This window comes from Dermacentor variabilis, chromosome 1 (genome assembly GCF_050947875.1).
Source record: "Dermacentor variabilis isolate Ectoservices chromosome 1, ASM5094787v1, whole genome shotgun sequence".
In the NCBI taxonomy this organism is placed as follows: domain Eukaryota; kingdom Metazoa; phylum Arthropoda; class Arachnida; order Ixodida; family Ixodidae; genus Dermacentor; species Dermacentor variabilis.
In genome coordinates this window covers 40348845-40359294 of record NC_134568.1, presented here as the reverse complement: position 1 = coordinate 40359294, position 10450 = coordinate 40348845, and the positions used below count along the sequence as shown (strand labels likewise).

The following is a 10450-nucleotide window of genomic DNA, read 5'->3' as shown; positions in this document are numbered from 1 at the left end:
CGATGGGCGATTTTTACAGCGAAGCTGTTTACCTCTATCCCTGTATGCATCCCCCACATGCTTTCCCAGAGGGGGTACCCTGGCCGGCTTGCACCTGTATAGGCTACAGGAACGTGTGCGCCGATCCTGGAGATAGTGCGATACCGGACATGAGTTCCCAGTGGGGGAGGAGGGAGAGTTGAGGTACCTTGGCCGGCTTACGTCCGTATCAAGGCACGTGGACAGGAATGCGTGGACCGATCCCGGATATAGTGCAATACCGGGCCGACCCACGGTGGAGAGGAAGCAGGCTTCAAGCACTGCGCTAACTTCCGAAATTAAGTTTAATATCGTGGGTACAAATGGAACCGCATAAACTCGGCTATATATATGTATATATATATATATATATATATATATATATATATATATATATATATATATATATATATATATATATATGTATATATATAAACGTGTACTCAGTGTAGCGAGTTGGCCTTCATGCGCTTTGTTTTAATTCCTGTTTGACGAATGATGAGAGGGAGAGAGTGTGGCGACGGCGCCCCTGCATGTTGCCTGAGCTTCTGTGGTTATAACGTCGCGCGCGTCAATTGTGCCGGCACGGTTGCCGCAGCGGTTGCGGCATATGCATGGGAAGGGCAGTGGCAGTGGCCGTGGCGGTGCTTGTGTCGGTGTAGTGTGGTGCCGTATTGAAGAGACGAATGATTTCATAATGTGGTGCAGCCCGAGTATGCAGCCTAAACAGCTTCTCTGGTAATCCGTCCCCATATGAATGTTGCGGCCCCACGAATTTTTTTATTGTTGTTTCACGTACGCACAAATGGGCGCGAACGCAGTGCGATATCTGCACTGCACCCAAACTGTACAATGCCTTTCGCCGCTGCTGCTGCCGACCGACTGTGTTGGCGCCCGGTGCGTACTAGTCGAGCGGCTCCGGTGTGAGATAGGGCCTGTTCTATACCATAGAATTTCATACAATAATTGCTACAATAATTAATAGAGGAAACTTTCGCACTAGTGTCTACAATATCTGCAGGCGGAGTGGTTAAGTCAACATAGGATTGATGGGTAGTACATGGATTTGCCATAAACTACGTCCTTCTGTCTTCAAACAGCCTTGGGACTTTGTAAACTCGTCATTCTCAACAAAGTACTGTGTAACACATAAAGAAACGTTGTTAAGGTTTTCCGACGGCCGTATTCGAACACAGAGCCTTTAGCACAGATGTTCGATATGGAAACCACTACGCCGCAGATGCATGCATCGACAAGCGGCATAGAACACCCATACGTATTCTCGCGGGCAAGATAACGCGTTCAGACACTTGGCTCATTTCCATTTGGCCCCTCTCGACATGGCTGAACCGCTGCATTTAGTAGCCATTGTGCGCGTTTGCAGTCTTCTGCACATAGAATAGATTTTTTTCTGAATTTTAGGACAATGAAGGCAGACGAAGCGTAATGCACGAAGCCGTAAGAACGTCTGAATTCACACGCGCGAAGATCAGACAAATCCCGATACGGCTGTACCGTGACCGTGTACCGCGGTACCCGTGAACCGCGCTGGCTGTAGGGCTGTACCGTGACGTTAAACTATGGTTAAGCTGTAAGGAATGCACTTTTCGCAGACGTAGCGTAAACGCGACGCACGTCGGCGCACGCAACGACCATTTGTTATGAAGGTTAAGATCGAAATCAGATAGGCAAAATGGCAGATAGCGATAGATGTTGTCAAACCTGTCTATATTAAGCTGGCTAAGGGATTATTTGTGCCCTTCCTGTTTAAAAAGGGGTGCCAATACTACTACTACTACTACTACTACTACTACTACTACTACTACTACTACTACTACTACTACTACTACTACTACAATTATTATTATTATTATTATTATTATTAATAATCATCATCACAACCAGTCGCATCACTATGTTTTTAGTTCAAATGTGGTTTCCGCTTAAGATGGAGGCTCCAATGTGTGTGTTTGTGGCAGCCACCTACTATATCCCTAGCTGCCTTCTCTGTAAGAATATAATAATATTTCACGGGATGGTGTATTTTTAAGTTTTTACGAGGCTACACTGATGAAGTGAAATGTGAAATTTCCTTTGTCATGCGTAGCTTGGGCCAACGCTCCGACCGTCCGACTGACCTTCGGCAATGGATTCACGATCTTTTGTATCGGCCGCTCCTGCACTTCATCCAGGAAACAGGCTTTAGATTTTAAGCTATGCTGCAGGATGTTTGCGCAGCAATAATAATAATAATAATAATAATAATAATAATAATAATAATAATAATAATAATAATAATAATAATAATAATAATAATAATAATAATAATAGTAATTAATAATGATGATGATGATGATGATGATGATGCCCGCATGATACTGAAGCTGCTTACATCACAGGTACGGCGACTATAGAAGACATATATTTTATGTTGGGGCTGAATAAAAAATATTATATAGGATGGGTACAGTCATAATGAAAACAAACGCGATCGCAGCGGCGCACGACCACTTCAACCTTGTGAGCGATTTGTAATACGCTAGCAAAAGTAATGGCGAAATTCAAGATTGGTTTTTAACTGCTATGACTGTTGCACGTGAACAAAAGCTACACGCTTGCGTGCCGCCCATGAACATTGAGCATAAAAGTATGCATTTAGGTGAGCTGTCGCACTTCGCAGTGATTGTCGAAGTCACCAACAGTGAGCGAGCAAGGGGAGCCTCAGTCTGGGACCCTTGTTTTAAGGCTTCCCTTGTTAGGCCATTGTCCATCGCTTTGTCTCCATCTCCCTGTGAACAATTTGGCTCGCCTTAACTTCACGGTATGTTTCGCCGTAGCCATGCGGTACAGCCTCAGCTGCATTTGCGTTTAAGGCACTTGGATATTTCAGCAGCTTCTACATTCGTTACACAGCCAATGATTTTCGACTGCAGGCAAGCTGTGACGACTCTCGATATGAGAAACACAAAGGCATCATCGCTTATCGCGCGCTTGGCGAGGCGATGACAGGCGGAATACAAGCGTTTCTGTAACAAAACACGGCCATGATATCTCTCTTAGCAGGCAATATACAGGGGCGCACCGATGACCGGAGTCCTGAGGAACAGAGCGGCGCTGCAGGCGGCGTTCATGATGGACAGGGCGGCAGGAAGGTCGTCCAGTGAGCAGCGGTCCGAGATCAGAACGGGAAACAGGAAGCAGCGGACACCGCGCCCGACGCCCCCCAGAAATGCGCACAGCGCGAGCACCGGGAAGGACCTCCACACGCTCGAGGCGATTAGGGCGCAAGTCTGGACGACGCAGCTCAGCATCATGGCAGAGTACCTGCAAGCGCAAGCACGCGAAGGCGTTCTGCGCGTTGCGTACACCAAGATGCAGACGAGAGCAGTTTAGGCTTGTTGACACATAACGACAGAGTGATTGCGCAATAACGGGACGCGGACAGAGGAGGCGAGACACTATAGATGTTAGATCCGGCGAGTCCGCTAGATGCTTAAATGATCGCCTCAGAGAGCCCACCAAAAATTAAATTTAAAAAAAAATACATTTTATTTTGCGTTTTGCGTGCCAAAACCACGGTCGGATTATAAGCACACCGTAGTCAGGGACTCGGAATTAATTTTGACCATTTGGGGTTTTAACGTGCACCTAGTGCAAGGTACGCGGGCGTCTCTGCCTTTCGGCCACCATCGAAATGCGACTGCCGCGGCCGGGATTCGATCCCGCATCCTCCGGCTTACTAATAGAGCACAGCGGTAGAGTTCAGAACGCATGGATGGTCTTCTTGCTACTCATTGTAGCATTTGCGGATATCAGTCACAGTTTCAAGAAGCTGGCGTAATTTGTAAGGATAAAAACAGACTAGTAAGAGAGATTATTGCTGCCGAAATGATGGACAGGCTGGGCACACGATGCCGTCAAGTCGCGAACTTTCCAATTATATAAAAAAGCACTTGCATTCTTTCGGGCCCAGTTCAAATAGTGCTTAAAGCCATGGCTGCGTGTCCTGCACGCTTTCTGTGAAATTCATATATTTTCTATTCCGTTTCCAATAAATATTTTGTTGAAATTTAGCTCTTGTTCGTGTAGCCTCCTCTGTCTAGGTCTTGTTTTTCCGCTATTACTCTGTCAAGATGCCGTTGATTTCTAACAGCGTGAAAAAAAAGGGCGATCGTTCTCTTTAGTGGGTTACCGCAGGCCGACTGCGATGTTACGATGTTAGAGGTTACGCTGTCGCTGCGTGGCTGGTTGTGGAGCCTCATCATTAGAAGGCTGGACCGCTGGGCTAGATTTCTGGTGGTTTGAAGCGGTAAATTAAGACACGCGAAGACCGAGCGCGTCACGGTCTTCTTGTGCCCTCGTTGAAGAGTTGAAACAGCGCGATTCACACAGGACTGGGAGAATAGAACGAGAGACACGTGTCTCGTTTCATTCGTCTGTTCTGTTCCTGTTTGTATGACGCTATTTCAACGTTTTAATGATGAATCGATCAACTGTCCAAAACATCTACTCTTCTGGTGTATCTTTGATTTCGCTCCAAACCATGGATAACTGCATCTTTAATTGCGGCCTCAGCGAGTGGCCGTGCAGGATGAGAGAGAGAGAGAGTGAGAGAGAGAAAGAGAGAAAGAGAAACAGAAGACAGAAAAGGCAGGGACGTTAACCAGATGCACGTCTGATTTGCTACCCTGCGCTGGGGGAAGGGAATATGGGGATGACGAGAAAGAGATAGGAGAGAGAGAGAGAGAACACAGTTTTGCGCACAATTGAAGGTTCGCACCGAGTCTACACACGGTTCCCAAGACTTGTTGACTTGAGGTATTTCAAGAGCGCTTTCGTGGCTTTCTGTGCCATCGACGCGTACGGCCAGGGTCCAAGGATCTTCATTACGGAAAATGGTCTAGAGCCCAGCCCGTTCAGTGCTGTCCGCAGAACTTCGAGCTCGACGTCGTATTGGGGACAGATACATAGGATGTGTTAAATCATTTCTGTGGTTCCGCAAGCGTCGCCCATGGACGTATCCCCCATTCCAATGCGGAACGAGTACGCCTTCGTAAATGCCACCCCGAACCAGAGGTGGCACAATACTGTCTCCTCAGAGCGGGAAATATTTGATGGTACTTGTAGATTTAAGGATGGATCCAGCCTATGAAAATGACGCATAAATGACAACTCTGTGACTTTACAACCTAGAAACCTTTTCTGCAGCGCGTAGGTCATAGCGCTATATTGGCTGTTGCTGTGATATAGTCGTTTTTTGCCGTCGGAAACACACTTGACCTATATTTACAGCATCGTGCAGTAGCAACGCGCTTTTCATACAGATAACTTAGCAACGTTAACCAAGTGAAGTCGACCTTTGATAAATGAAAAACTTCGATATTCTCGACCATTCATCGCTATAGTTTTCCGGTGTTCGTTAGTGTTAACTGATTAGCCCACGTCGCATAAAGCTATCGCGAGCAAAACGAAGAAATGCGGCAATGCTCCCGGCAAGCAGCCGTACTGTCGCGCAAACATTTTTCTCTAAGCGTCCGCACATTTGTGCAGTTATAGGCAGCAACGCGTTTTCTTTTCTTTTGCCGGGAAGCTGTTATTGCGACTAGAACCGCACGGCAGCGTAAACACTCAAACTTCGACAGAAGTTTACATCTGAAAATCCCCAGGACTCTTCCAGTTAACAACCAAGAGTCGAAGCATACTATAAATTGGAGCTGATGTGGCGTGTGGCAAAAGTTGATATCAAAGCTACAAGTGGGGATGTTAATTAACTACGCCGAGACGAACTGTTAATATTGTTGATTGCTTTCCCGAGCCGTTTTCGGTATGCATACCACGCGGTCCATTTACATAGGTCGCAGAGACGGGGCCGAAATGGGGTCTGAAACCTATCATCGATGGCATCAATAGTTTATTTGCGACTAGAGCGTGACTACATCTCGCGGGGCCGAACACAAGTTCACGAAAAGTGTGCATACGTTACGCCACCCATGAAAATATTTTGGAATGACAAACAATGCCAACAGGATTAAAAAGTTTGATGTCCTGTGCTATTCGCTTCTGTGCCCAAACAATAGTGGGTGCAAGACTGCGTCTGCTTTGAGCAGCGGTACGCGCTAAGATGCTATTACCATATTTTACAGTGGGATTTCGCCCAAAGTCTATTTTATATTGCCACTAATAATAGCTTATAATGCTTCATTAATAGTTTATAATAAATTTATCAATAGTTTTATTTAAGAAAAAACCGGCTTCTCTAATATTTGGCTGAAGTGTATGGTTAGTAAAAAAAACACATACAGGTGGCGTGGGTGCGAGTTATAGATGGTGCCGAGGTACCCCATAAGCCATCATCAGAAGGCATGTGGCATTCTACGGATCTTTCTCTACCATGATGCATCAACCTTGAATGTACTCGACGTATCTGGTTCCACTAATAAATGGAAGGACTAGCTGATTTGAAGAGCAGGGTGGCAATTTTTTTAACACTTCGGAGCCAATGACGGAGACACCAAAAATATCACGTTTATAGAAACTGGGGCGCACCTCATTTATAGACAAAAAACACTTGCTGCGAAAGAACTACTGGGTGTGTAGGGCTGAAATCTAGTTAAATGAGATAATTAAATTTCGAAGTCGTCCAGAAGCTATTGGAGCCACGAAAACGTACTTTTGTGACTTCCAATCTTAAAATTGCCCTTTCCAGAGTAACGTGCATACATTTCGAGATAAAACTTTCTACACATCGGTTTTCTACACATTGAAACACGCATTTGGGTCTCGAAAGTCTAATATGACAGTGTTAATCATAACGTGCGCGCTTTCAAGGTTCATGGCCCCGTAGCAGCGGTTGCGGCGTGTCGAGGGATAATGACGTGCTCCACCATCGTAGGGGGAGTCTCGGCAAACATCTCGACGCAGAAAATAACGTCACCACTCGGAAATTACGCTGCTACTATCGCTGCTGCTGCTGCTGATGATGATCGACGTAATAGTTCTGCAGAAACCCCCAATGTGGATAGAAGTAATTAATAAAGGGAAAATGAGACATCCACCACCTGAGCTAACAATCCACCATCGTTAGCACAAATGGTAGAGTGGCTGCCCCGGAAAGGCGGTGGTCCCGGGTTCGAGTTCCGGACCGGGACAAATTTTTCTTCAACTGCGAAGCTTTTCTTTCGAGGAACCCGCGTGGGTTTCCTTCCTAGCAATTGCTATGATTGGGTGGATGTCTCATTTTCCCCTTTATTAATTAATTCTCTCCACCTTGCGGGTTTCCGCTGAACTCAAACTCTTGCCTTTGCTTTGAGTTATTGATAAACTCGATGGCGCCCTGCCATCTGCTACCGGCTTGTTAGCTAAGATGCTAGAGCGGCTGCTCCGTAAAGGCGGTGGTCTGGTGTTCGAGTCCCGGAGCGGGGCGATTTTTTTTTCAACTGCGACACTTTTCTTTCGAGGAACCCGTATGGTAAAAGACGTTTTTTTGCCCCAAGTTAAAACACACACAAAAAGAAGACACATAGAAGACCCGTATGGGTTTCCTTTTTAGCAAGTGCTACGATGGAGTGGATGTCTCATTTTCCCTTTATTAATTAGGATGATGATCTATTGGCATCCCATTTGAAACGGGGCAGTGACGAATAGTCACCTAGTCTGCCTGAGTTAAACAATTATGCTTTACTAGCTTTTCATTTTAGAATGTTCGTATACATCTCATTCACCTCCTTCATGTTGTTTCTCTTCCTTAAAACATATATCTGCGTTGTACCGCTATTTATACCTTTAACGGAACCGGTAGTATTAATCACTTCCCCGCTTTTTTTCCACCAATGCTCTAAATGTCTCTTGCTTATCGTTACTGCTCAGCGGTTGGTGCTTCCGTCCACGTAAAATCCAAGTGCTTCTCGAAGGTGCGCCTTATCTACGGTTCTCACTGGGTGAGTACCTTCGCATTTCGTTAGGATGTGCTGAGTGGTCTCCAGATTTTTGCTGCAGCAGGCGCACGCCTCAACCTATGGCGACTATTTGCTCCGGTATGTTTTCGTCCTTAGGCAACCAGCTTGAGGCTCAAACAGTGAGGCACTGCGCTTTATATTATCGTACAGGGTTCCCCGTCTAATTTACCTCTTCCCATTCTTTAAAACTCCAGGGTCTTTTTTGTTTTCGTTCCTTGCATCCGATACACTGTACCCGTTTCTCTCACTTTTCTTATTGATGAGTCCTGGTTGTCTATTTACCCTGTTTATTAGCCTATACTTGGTTGCCAACTTTCCTGACCTCTTCCCCACTTCTGTGTCGGCCATATTTAGGTACAGATATTTGAGCACTTTAGCCGCCAATTTATTTTGATCCATTTTCCTTAGTCTTTTTTCAAAACTGATTTTGCTCTGCACTTCTCTGACGTCAAAAGAGGCCCAACCTATCTCACCCTGCACTGACTCATTTGCGGTTTACCGAGGGCTCCAAACGCCAACCGGCGCCTACCGATCTTTGATTAACTTCGAACCCCAACAAGATATCAAATTTAACTTCCAACTCATTTCCAGATTCAACGCATCCCCTCATAGTTATTGTACTCCGCTTCGCCTTTATTTTCAGATTATCCTGGTGGGTGCTTGAATAAGTCTTTCCTTCGTTTAAGTGCGAGGTGCTTATATTGATTGACTGAGTGATTGCTTGATGCGAGCAGCAATGGCAAGGCTGCTACCCCACTGCGGCGCTGGAATGACGCTATTGGGGGATAGTTTGGGTGGTAAAACTCGCCGCTGAAGGAAACGCCATGAGAGAAATAAACGGTGTTATCAGGTTGGCACTTTGTATGAGAGTAGAGACTGCACATTGAAGAACATGTTGGGGAAATTTTGAAGTCTCAGGTTACTTGGAGGAGGCCGTAGGGGTTTCCTATAGTGGAAAAGATGCCTGGTGTCCAAAGTGGTTCAGGGGAAAGGACAGGGGGCTGGGGTGAATTCGCACTCTCTTGGCGATTGGATTATGATTCTGAAAGGTTACGTAAGCCTGCCGGATTCCTGTCCGTTCGTATCGTAGGCTCGATGGAGCGCCAATAGAGTAATCTGTAGTTGAAATTGATACTAGACAGACCGCGCAACGCAGTCTCCGAGAGAGCCTGCACCACCAGCAGTTAACCTGCGATAGGGCTCTGAAGCAATTGTACTGAGTGGATTTTTGCATTCCATGTAGACTATTACAGGGCTAAAGGGATGTCACCTAGTGCGGCCTGTTCTGTCCAGAAATTGAGCTCATCCTCCGAGCTGTCACATTATATGTTACCACTCGCGTTGCCTTAGCTGGTCGGTCTACGTTCTCACTTGGAGACCCATGAGCGGTCAACGGCGGGTCCCGTCGTCAGGGTCGCCACGAGACAGCCCAGAGAGAAGAGCGCCGGCAGCAGGGCGGCCCTCTGGCCCAGCACTCCACTCTCGTGCGCGTAGTCCACGATCACCAGGCCGAACGTGTAGGACGAGAAGTTAGACGCCCCTTTGGACATGCACACCATCCAGATGTACCCGGTGGAGACCGCCCGAAGCTTGTGCACGAACCCGAAGGTACCCGCCGCGGCGCCTTTGCTGCTGTCTTGGTCACCGCCGTCCCTCTCGGGCGAGAGTTCGTGGCTTTCTTCGATCTCTAGAGACTCGGAGGCTTTATCGAGTTGAACGCCTTCTTTGTCGGGCTTGAGGCCGGCGATCTCGACGCTGCCGCTGACTGCACTTTCGTTGAATTTTTTGTAGAGCTTGAGCGAGGAGACTCTCTTAACCATGTCGGCCTTGGCGAGCATAGTCTTAGCCGGCGGTTCTTCGATGTTGCGCGCGTCGTCGTCGCCGTGGCGATTCTGTGACGGCCGTACGTGGACCATGGCAAGGGATACCGTATTCCTGAGCCACGCTCGCACATCTCCCCGGCTGGGCTGCCACATGGGAATTGCCGCGCCACCCTCTCCAAGGGAGTGGTCTCCGCGACCACTGGCAGGCTCTTTGGGATCGAGAAGCTCAGCCACCGAAGTTGCCTCATCCGATGTCTTGCCGCTTTCGCCTTCCATGCACTCACCAGCCGCGGTCTCCCCGGTGCCTTCGTCCGCCTCCTTTCCCGGCCGCTTCAGAAAGATGCAGGCTATGAATAGGTTGAGAGAGAGGCCACCCAGCAGAAGGAGGCAGCCCGAGAAGCCGTACTTGTCGATGAAGAGCTGAACTAGCGACGGAGTCATCATGCCGGAGACATCGACCGAACCGCTGACGAGGGCCAATGCTGTTGCTCGGTACTTGTCGAAGTGATGGACCATCAGTACAGTTGGGACAATTGACGTGGACGCCACGCCCATACCTGCACATAAAGAACACTGCATCATCAGCATCTATTATCATTAATAACAACAATAATAATATTACTTATATTTTATTGTTATACATAAATAGGCACG

At 47.2% G+C, this 10450-nt stretch overlaps 1 pseudogene; it reads right to left on the bottom strand.

Moving 5' to 3' along the window:
* Positions 1–226: 226 nt before the first annotated feature.
* Positions 227–401, bottom strand: LOC142568159 (U2 spliceosomal RNA; annotated as a pseudogene).
* Positions 402–10450: the final 10049 nt, after the last annotated feature.